The sequence below is a fragment of the Macaca nemestrina genome, chromosome 3 (genome assembly GCF_043159975.1).
Source record: "Macaca nemestrina isolate mMacNem1 chromosome 3, mMacNem.hap1, whole genome shotgun sequence".
Classification (NCBI taxonomy): domain Eukaryota; kingdom Metazoa; phylum Chordata; class Mammalia; order Primates; family Cercopithecidae; genus Macaca; species Macaca nemestrina.
In genome coordinates this window covers 99781964-99793997 of record NC_092127.1, presented here as the reverse complement: position 1 = coordinate 99793997, position 12034 = coordinate 99781964, and positions in this window count along the sequence as shown.

Genomic DNA, 12034 nt, shown 5'->3' with positions numbered 1-12034 from the left:
TCATTTCCATTCTCAACTTGATTTTCCTTTCCATTGGCCATGTAGCGTAGTCCCAGGGTGCTTGCCAACTCTGTGAGTGCTGTTATCATTAGGTTTATGAGTCTCTAAAATCTGTTCCTGGTTTCTTTCTGGTCAAGGAAGTTAGCCTTCAATGCTTTATCCATCATCTTCTCTTATGAATAAATTCTGAATTAAACCTCATTTGACACTCAAGATGTGATATACTTTATTTAATTATTTCCAATTCCCATAAAGGTTCTTGTTGGATTCTTATGGCAACTTTGTTTACCAAGTTGGAGGGGTTGTTGCCATACCCTTGTTACTGTTTTACTCTTTTATTTTAAATAATAATCCATCAATTAATTTTGCTTTTGATCTTTTTTCTTTAAAAGACAATAGAAAAAGCAAGGAAGGAGAAATTGTTCAGAGGACAAACAGTGGACACTGAAAGCGTTCTATATTCTGATTATCTTGGTGTGGACCTTTCCATAGACCCACAGGAGATTCTCTGAGTCCTCAGTAGAGGCTTTCCCTCAATTTTTTTTCTTTATCTAGAAAAGACTAATTGACTAAACTAAATTGACCTTGGGATAATTTATAAGACTCAAGGCTATATTCCTTCTGCAGAAAATATTTTAAGCTCTTATGATGCTGTTGAATCCAAAGCTTATACTCCTTGCTGCAAGAAAGCCAGTAAGTTGAGAGACAAAGTGTTGAGGCAAGTAAAGTGACTGTATTTCAGAGAGCTAGTAAGCCAAGAAGATATAGGACTAATGTCCCAAAGAAACATATTAAGTTAAAAAAATTTTTAGGCTCCTTTTATGTTAGGGGAGCGAGGAACAAAGAGGCGTTAAAGTCAAGTGGTAACTGGTGCCTACGGACATCTGGGCATCAGGAGGGGTGTGAAGAGGTTGCAAAACTTGTCTGTGGTCAACTGCTTGTCAGGTTCACCTTGTTTCTATAACGCTTGAACAGAATTGTTACCTGTGTGCATACTTCCTTATCTCCTTGCAGGCCTCTTTCAAAAGAGAAATAGTCATTTCTATTATTATATTAGATATTTCTAAAGTTAAAATATCTAAACTCTTTCCAAGATTAGTTTGGCCTACATGTAGGAATAAGCAAAGGCAGTTAGCCTGTGAGGATAGAAGCAAGATGAAGTCAGTGATGTCAGATTTCTCTCACTGTTACAATGAGATGATTTCGTATGCTGACCTCTTTGTATTCCCTTTATGGTGAAGCATGCCTAGCTTTCAGAGGAAAGGGGAGGGACACAAAGATACAGAAAATACGACTTCTGCTTTCAAGAGGCTTTCACATGAGAAGGAAGAGTCAAGACAAATGCTGTATAATGCAAGGTGTTATGGGAAGGTAGAAAAAATAATGAAAATGTTCTTTTGTATCTGTTATTAGTGCAAATGTCTATGGAAGAACTCTCATTTGAGTAATGAAGAAAATAAAAATAGTTTACCCTAAGATATATTTTTGACATATTTTGAGATGGTTGTTTAGGGAGCCAGCAAATAGAAGTCATCCTGCAAAGCTGTCTTTTGTGGGGGAGATTTGCATCTAGGCAGAATCTGCACTGATATAGCCAGGCTTTCTCTGAAGATTTCCCTTGTCTGGATCTAGGAAGGAGTAAAAGAGTCTGATACCTTTAAAGATCCAAAAGAAATATTTACTGAATATTCTTTCTGAAGCCTGCTACCTGTGAGATTTCATTTACATTACAAGACCACCTTGCTAGCCAGGTCTTATCTACCTGTTTTGCTACAATCCATCTCCCACTCTTTCTGTAACCTCAGGATGGTATATGAGCTTCTAAACCTTGTCGTGGGATGCGGCAATCACTCTGCACTTCTCCCATGTGTGCATATTAATAAATTTGTATGCCCTTTTCCCAATTAATCTGCCTTTTTTGAGTTGATTTTTCAGCTAACCTTCAGAGGACAAAGGGCAAGTTTTTTCCTTGGCCTCTACAGTAGTCATTGCAGATAGGTCCAATTTTGGTACATGAAGTTATGAAAGATAAAAGAGAACATGGGCATTATGGGGAGAAGAAATAGCTTGAGCAAAAGCAAAGGCATCGGGGAATACTGTGAGTCCAGGAAATAACAAATACACCAATAATTAGAGGGACATATAGACTGCTCCTGGGCATCATCTTGAAATTTTCTTACTTTCATTTTTAGGACTTTTTGTTTATTGGAAGGAGGTGATTAATTGCATGCTGTCCTAAAAATAAGCAATATGTACATTTTACTCTTCAACCTAGATGTCAAAGAATACCAGCTGTCATCTAATTCAAAATATATTTTCTGTTTATATAGATCCTTTACCATTGTATAAGGGGACTTCACAAAGTTCAGGTAAATGTGTATTTTGACAAAACTATGCATAGATTTCAACTTTTTTTGCACCCAAATAAACTTATACTAACTTGTTATAATATGTCTGAATAGAATCTAGTTTGAGGCACTAACAAGAATAAGACATCGGTTTGAAAAGAGACCCATTCAGAGCAACATGAATTCTGCTAAAATCGAAGCAAGAACAAACGTAAAATTGATGGCGAAACTTAGGTGGAAGAATGGTGAAATCACTGATGCTTTAAAAAAGTTTATGGAAACAATGACTCAAAGAAAGCAGCAGTTTACAAATAGATAACTCCTTTTAGGAAGAGATGAGGTGATATCAAAGATGAAATCTACAGTGGCAGACCACCCGCATAATTTATGAGGACAAGATTAGGCTTGTTCATGTCCTAATTGAAGAGGACTGATGATTAACAGCAGAAACAAAAGCCAACACCATGACACCTCAATTGTTCATCTTACACAATTCTGCCGGAAAAATTAAAGGTGAGAAGACTTCCCACTTGATAGATGCCAAAAACATTGTGTCCAGATAAGCTGCAGACAAGAGCAGAGCTTTCAATGGAAATTTTAAACAAGTGGGATGAAGATCTTGACGCATTTTTTCAAATAATTGTAACAGGAGATGAAACATGGCTTTACCAGTACTATCCTGAAGACAAAGCACCATCAAAGCAATGGCTACCAAGAAGCGGAAGTGGTCCCATCAAAGCAAAAGTGGACCAGCCAACAGCAAAGGTCATGGCATCAGCTTTTTTGGGATGAGCAAGGCACTTTGCTTGTTGACTTTCTTGAGGACCCCAAAATGAAAACAGCTGCTCATTATCAGAGTGTTTTGAGAAAGTTATCCAAAGCTTTAGCAGAAAAATGCCCGGGAAAGCTATACCAGAGAGTCCTTCTCTACCATGACAATGTCACTGTTTATTCTTCTCATCAAGCAAGAACAATTATGTGAGTTTTGATGGAAATCATTAGGAATTCACCTTATAGTCTTGAATTGGCTTTTTCTAACCCCTTTACTGCCTAATCTTAAAAAGCATTTAAGAGGCACCCATTTTTCTTCCTTTAATAATGTAAAAACGCCTGCATCAACATGGTTGAAGTCCCAGGAAGTTCAGCTCTATAGAGATGGACTAAAAGGCTGGTATCACTCTTACAAAAATGTCATAAAGTTAATGGAGCTTATGTTGAGAAATAAAGTTATAATTATACTTTTATTTTTAAATTCTACCTTCCTCCATCTTTTTGAAATCCTCTTATATTTTGCTTGTTGGAGATAATTTTTTTCTTCAGTATTTCATCTTTGTGATTTGAAAATAATATTTATGGTATATTTTTAGTGAGTAGAAGGTAGGAGTGATTATTATTAAAACAAAGTTGCAGAAATGGCTGCTAAAGTGAAAAACAATAGGAAATTTATTGATTAATGATCTACTTTTTTCTTCAATTTTCTACTTGGCTCATTTATTTGAGACAGATTCTCATAAATAACATTGTGACATGAAAATCAGACCAACCTGGATTAAATTCTACCTCTGCCAGTTCACTGGATTTATAACCTTCGGCACATATCTCAATTTCTCTGAGCCTCAACTGTTTTTAATGTGTAAATGGGGATGGCAAATATAGGGATTGTGACCAAAGTAGAATATTCTGAATGTTTCTACTCAGCCGTACAGCAAACGCAAGCTTGAAACCATCCAGTGACCTCCTTTTTGAACAGTTGTCTAAATGCTTTATTGCCCCACTATAAAAAGAGATGCTTTATGCTTTAGGGAGACTGGTACAGATTCCCCTAGATATTAAAATAAGACAGAAGAGTCTGGCTTCCTAGGGAGTTCTGAAGTGCTCCAGCTGGCACAGTTCTTGATCTCCCTGACCTTCTATCAATTACATTCTCTCAGACTCCTGCTTTCTTCTTAATGCTGAATGACATCCCTCCAAAAATGAGAGGGGCAACATTATCTTACATCTTAATCTTCTCTGACTTTTTAAAAAATATGGCTTTCCCATCTCAGATTTCTCACGATTGGAGCAGGCAATACCAGCTGCTTCCCTTTCTATGATGTTGTCTATTGTTCCACCTTGGGTAACTTCTCTGCTTACAGCAAACAGGAAGCAGATGTGGTAGCAATAGATCCAGTTCATTATCTGGATAAAAATTTGACTTGGCAGCAGTTCACCTTGGAGTTGCCAAGTCAAATGCAACAAAGTGTATGTAATTTGATGAAATAAAATATGGAGTTCCCTTCTGCTGACCACTCCCTCATTCCCCTACCTTGTTTAGGAGTAGCTGGGGCTCCGGGCAACCCTGTGGAGGAAGTTTCTGATGATTAGTGCAGCCCAGCAGAAGTGTCATTAGAGTTTATTCGCCTGCCCTCCAGCTGCCAATTTTTTCACTTCAAGTTGCTCAGGAATCTCAAGTTAGCCTGTCCCAAGCCCAGCTCTTGATTTTCTCCCTGAAGCCTGTGATTCCTAGGGGACTCTATCTCAGTAAACATCCGCCTAAACATTTGAATTGGAACCTTTGGAGTCATTCTTGATTCCTCCATCTTTTTTTTTCTAAATATAATCCATTGCAGAGTCCAGTCAGTCTATCTTCAAAATCATCTGCCCATTCCTCAAGCACAGCCCTAGCCCAGCCATCATCATCTCTCACCTGGATACTGAAATCACCCCTGCAGTCTCCCTGTGTCTTCTTAGCTACTTTTCTTTATCTCCAGCTCATTCACCACACAACATTGATAGTGTTCTTTTAAGAATTTAAGCTTTATCATGTCCTTCTCCTGCTAAAAGCCCTTTAATGGCTTCTATTACATTTAGATTAAGTCCAAATTTCTTACCATAACCTGCAAGGTCTTGTATGACTACTTCCATCACCCCAGCTTCCTCTCCTCCCACCCTCCCCATATCTCTCTCTGTTCCAGCCATTCATGCAGTGTCACCTTCATTTCCTTTAGCCAGCTGTATTAGTCTGTTCTTACATTGCTAATAAAGACATACCCGAGGCTAGGTAATTTATAAAGAAAAAGAAGTTTAATTGACTCACAGTTCCACATAGCTGGGGAAGCCTCACAATCATGGAGGAATGTGAAGGAGAAGCAAACGCACAACTTAAATGGCAGCAGGCAAGAGAGCGTGTGCAGGGGAACTGCCCTTCATAAAACCATCAGATCTCATAAGACTTATTCACTATTACAAGAACAGCACAAGAAAAACCCACCCCTATTATTCAATTACCTCCCACTGAGTCCCTCCCAGGTCACCTGGGGATTATGGGAGCTACAATTCAAGATGAGATTTGATTTAGGTGCGGACACAACCAAACCATATCACCAGCCAAGTTCTTCCTTTCCCCAGAGCCCTGGACTGGAAGACTTCCTCTATCCTTTCATATAGATGGCTATTTCTTTTTCCTTCCTTCCTTCCTTCCTTCCTTCCTTCCTTCCTTCCTTCCTTCCTTCCTTCCTTCCTTCCTTCCTTCCTTTCCTTCCTTCTTTCCTTCTTTCTTTCTTTCCTTCCTTCCTTCCTTCTTCTTTCTTTCTTTCTTTCTTTCTTTCTTTCTTTCTTTCTTTCTTTCTTTCTTTCTTTCTTTCTTTCTTTCTTTCTTTCTTTCTTCTCTCTCTCTCTCCTTCCTTCCCTCCTTCCCTCCTTCCCTCCTTCCCTCCTTCCTTCCTTCCTTCCTTCCTTCCTTCCTTCCTTCCTTCCTTCCTTCCTTCCTTCCTTCCTTCCTTCTTTCCTTCTTTCCTTCTTTCAAAAATACTTTTTTGACTGTGGTTCTATGTAAGAAATACATAAGTTCCTTTCTTTTTTCCTTTCCTTTCCCTTTCCTCCTTCCCCTTCCTTTCCTTTTTCCTTTTCCCTTCCCTTTTCCTCCTCTCTCATCCCTTCCCTTTCTCTCCCTTTCCTTTCCCTCCCTCCAACTGTTTACTTTCCAAAATTGCTGGTGTCCACCTATTGGGTTAATTTCTTGATCTACTGATGGGTATTGCCTTGCAGTTTCAAAAACAAAAAATAAAAGCATACCTCCAAAATAACTTTGTACTTGAACACACTGGAGCGTACCAGAGTCTCCCTCACAATATAGTTGATAATGGTTCTGTACTTAAAGTAAACTTTGAGTAAGCACATCAGCTAAGACTTAGAATTTTCTGCCAATATTTTTAAGAACACTGATGCAGGGAGTCAATAACCCAGCACTGAATGGTGTGAGACAAGAGAAATGTAGCCCACACACTGAGGATCAATAGAAAGTAATAAACATTAAAAAAAGAAAAAATGTATTGCAACAGAAAAATTGGCTAAGGGTGTAAATGTGCTCCTTAGTCAAGAGTTAATATCAGAAGCACATTTTGTTCTTTTATTTGTTTGTTTATTAAATCAACATTTTTGAAAGCTCTGGACCATGGGTGGAAATAAGACATTCCCTGCCTTTAAGAAACTTATAGTAAAGCATATTATTTGTGGTTTAGTATATAGTAATAGTATAGAATATATAGTAAATTCACTGGAAAGGAAAACACTATATAGTTCACATTCTGCATTATGATTTTAGTTGTTTTCAATTAATAATTTTTGTTAGCTGGGTAAGTCCAGAGTCATGGACATTGCTCTAGGTATTGCCCATGGATATTTAGACTAGGTGGACACGAAATCACTATTGTATTCAAGATCCTGTTAGATATGAGTGAAGAGATAGAACAAGTTAAACCTTTAAAAAGAAGCTGATTTTAAGTTTATTTCTTTTGGGGAATATTATATATTATGCTTGTACATATTAAGTATATCATTTTAAAAGATGACAGTTTTCCTATGAGATTTTTACACAGTTGTTGAATTTCATGGTATTCTTATACTGCTCAATTTAGAAATCCATTAGCTATTAGCTATTACCTTCAATTGATTTTTAATTTGATCAGTGCCTGCTTACCCCCAAATAATTATAAACTCTTTAAAGATAGGATTTTATTCTCATTTTTAACATGTTTTCCATATTTCTTATATGAGTATAAAATATAGAACAAGTATTAAATGAAATTATGTTCATTAAATGAAAACAGGTGGAAAATTGTTCTCCTTCCTGAAGACATGAGCTAGAGCCATGGTTTGAATGAAGATAAGGTTAAGGTTAAGGTTAATCTTATATTAACTTACAGTATAAAGTTCCTTTTACAAATCAGAGGTGGAAGGAAATGAAAGGAAAATAATGATTCTTCTTATGTTAAATGATTTCTTTGTTTCCTAGTCCCAGAATTTACCCCCCATTCGCTATGACTAATGTAGGCCCTGAAGTAACAAAGAATGTATGAAGACTATTGTATTAGTTTCCTGGGGCTGCCATAATAAATGATTGTAAGCTGGGTGGCTTAAACAATACAATTTATTGTCTCATAGCTCTGGAGATTAAAAGTCTGAAATCAAGGTGTCAGCAGGGTTGGTTCCCTTGAGGGTTGTGAGAAAGAATCTGTTCCATTCCTCTCTCTTAGTTTCTGGTGGTTTACTGGCAATCTTTGGTATCCCTGGGCTTGTAGATGGCTATTTTCTCCCTGTGTGTTCATATCATCTTCCCTCTGGGCATGTCTGTGCCTGTGTCCAAATTTCCCCTTTTTTATAAAGACATAGAGTCCACCCTAATGAGCACATTTTTAACTTAATCATATACAAAGACTCTCTTTCCAAATAAGGTCACATTCACAGGTGCTAGGAGTTAGGACTTAAACATCTTTTGTGCGGGACACAATTTAACCCATAACAACTTTTTTTTTTTTGGGGGGGGGGGACAGATTCTCCCTCTGTCACCCAGGCTGGAGTGCAGTGGCGTGATCTTGGTTCACTTCAACCTCCACCTCCCAGGTTTAAGCAATTCTCCTGCCTCAGCCTCCTGAGTAGCTGGGACTACAGGCGGGTTCCACCACACTTGGCTAATTTTTGTATTTTTAGTAGAGATGGGGTTTCACCATATTCACCAGGCTGGTGTCTCGAACTCCTGGCCTCAAGTGATTCACCCACCGTGGCCTCCCAACGTGCTGAGATTACAGGCATGAGCCACGTAACAACTATTTTCTAAGAAGTCTCCTTGATTTTATTAAGAACATCACCTTCACCATGCTGAGAGAGTTAGACAAAATCCCTGTTCATGCTTGACTTACAGAGAGAACTTCACCTACATTTACTGTGAATTCTAAGGGCTCTTTTTAAAAGAGCCCTTAGAGCCCTTTCTTCCCCCCCAATTCTTGCTGCTCTTTATAAAAAGGATTTTGTCTACGTGATTATCCCATGGTTTAAAGTGTTATCAGATAGACCATGTCTAGACTTCTGGTACTCCATGTCGTGCATGAAACATCTTATCTAGATTTTATCACTATGTATACCCTTGCTTATAGGCAAGAAGTCATAAGGAAAACTGGGGACATCACAGGTATCTGGAAGCAACAGAAAAATATAGAATATCTATTAGAAAAATATATAGCAGGTCAAGACTGTTTTGTTTCCTTGAGGAGAATATGTTATGCTGAATGTCTACAAAGGAATGAACAAGATTCAGAAGTGTTTCATTCCTGGATTCACTTAGCTTCTGGCATCCATAGCATCAGGTCCTGCCACCTCAAGCAGTTAACACAAAACAGACCTAGTGCATGAGGGTGATGAAAACTGGCCTGTCATAAATACATACATTTTCTTTTTCCCGAGAAGCAATTATAGATGGTCTTTTTTACCTAATCCTACCTGTAACTAGGGGCAAGCACATTAAGAAGGAAATGAAATGGAGACATGTTAACTGGCCCACATGGGCATGGGTCTCATCTGTGACATGTGCTAATCTGCTAATGTGAACAGCAGGAGGATATGACCAAAGCCCAGATAAAACACTATTCATAGAGCATATTAATATCTGGAGGTTTGTCCTGTAAATACACCAAAAAAAAGGCCAGGTGTTCACATCATGATGGGAGATCTTAGAGGAATGGTGTGAGAGAAAGAAAGGGGAGATTTAACTTCAGCTATGATTTCTGTGATTATTAGATGTCTTCGTATATATTTTCTTTAAAAATAGCTCATGATCTTGGATAGAAACCCAGTCTATCTGGAAATATATCATTTGACTTTTCTGTCCATTCATCATAGAAATCGTGCTGTTTATTTTCCAGGTAGTTTTGGGTGAAATACACTTATGTAGGTATAATACAATGATGATACTTTATATCATCATATTATCAATACAAATAAAGCATATTAGTTAAGAGCTTAAAATCTGGAGCCAGAATGCCTGGGTTTGACTACCAGCCTTTCACTTGGTAGCTGTAGAAACCGAGAAAGATAATTAACTTCACTCTGCCTCACCTCTCTTCTTTGTAAAAGGGGGATAATAATAGTATCTACCTCATATAGTCATTGTGAGAATTAAATTACTTAATATACTTAGGCTAAAATGCCAGTAGGTACTTAGAACAGTGTCTAGCACAGCATAAAATGTGGTGCTCATGTTGGTAGTAAGCATTTAAGGAGTTTCAACAGGGCTATGTGTTTTGAATTTTGATTTCAAGGAACTTACAACTTGGGAAGCAATTAGGTTTAAACACGTGTACTTGGAGAGCAATAAAAGATAGTTATGCAGACGTCATTATTTCCCAAGTGTTGTATATTGTTTTCAAAGATGACCACACCCTTTATCCCCTTCTCTTCCCTTTTGCCTCTGCAAAGTGACTTTGCTGCTCATCTCACCAAGAGATGGAGACTAATTTCCCTGACCCTTGAGTCTAGGCTGGTTTTGTGATTTTTTCTGGCAAATGGAATGAGGCGGATGTGAAGTTGTTGGAACCGAACTGTCGATTCCTTCCTGGGCAGGGGTCGCCGCGAAGGATCACCGACACGAGATTCACAGCAGAGAGTTATTTATTACTAGCGCGCTAGGGTCCCAAGCTCTAAGTTGGCCCTGGGACCCTGACTGCTTGTTACAGGCTGTTTATATAGGCAAACACAAGTTCAAACACAGCTTAGGGCGCGAAATTCAAACAAAGCTTTAGGTGCGTGGTAATTGGGTCTGTCTATGGCCTGAGCAAGGTGTCTTGTTCTAATTGGTTAGAGCAGGACCTTATGAGGTTTTTTCCTGGAGTTGTTGATTCCGGGAACTTCGAGGCAGGGTGGGACCCGCGGAATTGGCAGGGTGGGACCCCATGAGGTTGTTTCCCGGAATTGGCAGGGTGGGACCCTATCAGGGTGGGACCCTATCGAGGCAGGGTGGGACCCTATCCAGAGCCACCTGGTGTTAATTTTTTTAAGTTCTTTTTTTATGAGGCCTAGTTTCTAAGTTTTATGCGGCCTAGTTTCAAAGTTATGTTGAATTCTGGAGCCCTAGGTGTTTAGACACATTGTGGCTTCCATCATAACTGGCTTACCACTCTGTCCTGGGACTTCCACAGGAAGAAGTTAGTCTAGCCAGCTGGAGGATGAGAGGCCCATGGAGGAAAATGGAGATGCCCTAACCAATACCAGCACTGGCTGTTAGACATGTGGGTGAGGTCATCTAGGATCCTTCTGCCCAGCTAACACTCAAGTTTGTGCAGCCACGTGAGTGAGCCCAGGTGAGACCAGCCAAAGAACTATGCAGAACAATTACAAACAACAATCTGCAGTTGTAAGGTGAGTTTGGGGGTAGTTTGTTCCACATTGATAGGTAACTGAAACTCCAAGTGATACAGAGCAAAATGCAACTGTAATGAAAGGTTTAGAGAAGGAGGTGTCATTACATGAGAGCACGCGTGATCCATGGAAAAGCTTCATGAAAGATATGTCATTTTAACTTGCCTTGGAAGAAAAAGAGGAGATGGATCACTTGAGAGGAAGAAGCAAGTATCTAAGCTAAGGAAGCAACAGAAGCAAATGAATTTGAGACAGCAATAATAAGGCATGCTTGTATGTATTTAGGGGATTAGGAATGAGAATATGAGGGCCAGGGAGGAAATCAGACCAATTGACAAGTTTTGTGTTAGAGTGTAGTGAGAGGTAAGATTGTTAAGAAAATTATGGACAACTTTTAAAATCAGTCAGAAATGCCAATGTGATTTTTTAAACATGTCTGTCTCCCTTATAACACTTCCTATTTTATATTAGTTCTGTATCAACAACTATTTATTGAATGGCTATTGTGTTAGGCACTGCAGTATATTGGTTGAATAATGACCTCCCCAAATTCATGTTCACCTGAAACCTGGGAATTTGACCTTATTTGAAAATAGCTTCTTTGCCGATGCAATCAAGTTGAGATGCATCATACTGGATTAGGATGCATCCCTAAATCCAATGACTGGTGTCCTTATAAGGAAGGGAAGATTTTGTCATAGAGAGAGAAAGACATGGAGGGACAGAGGAAGAAGGTCATGTGTCAAAGGCAGCAGAGAGTAAAATGTTGGAGCTACAAGCCAAGAAATAGCAGAAGTTGGGAGAGAGGCCTGGAGCAGCTGCTTTCTCAGAGCCTCCAGAAGGAACCAGTCCTGATGACACCTTGGTTTTGGACTTCTAGCCTCCAGAAATATGAGAGAATACACTTCTGTTATTTTAAGCCACCTGGATTCTGATAATTTGGTTCAGCAGCCCTGGGAAGTGAATACTGAACGTTTCTGGATGCTGAAGTTACAACAGGAAACAAAACATAACAATTC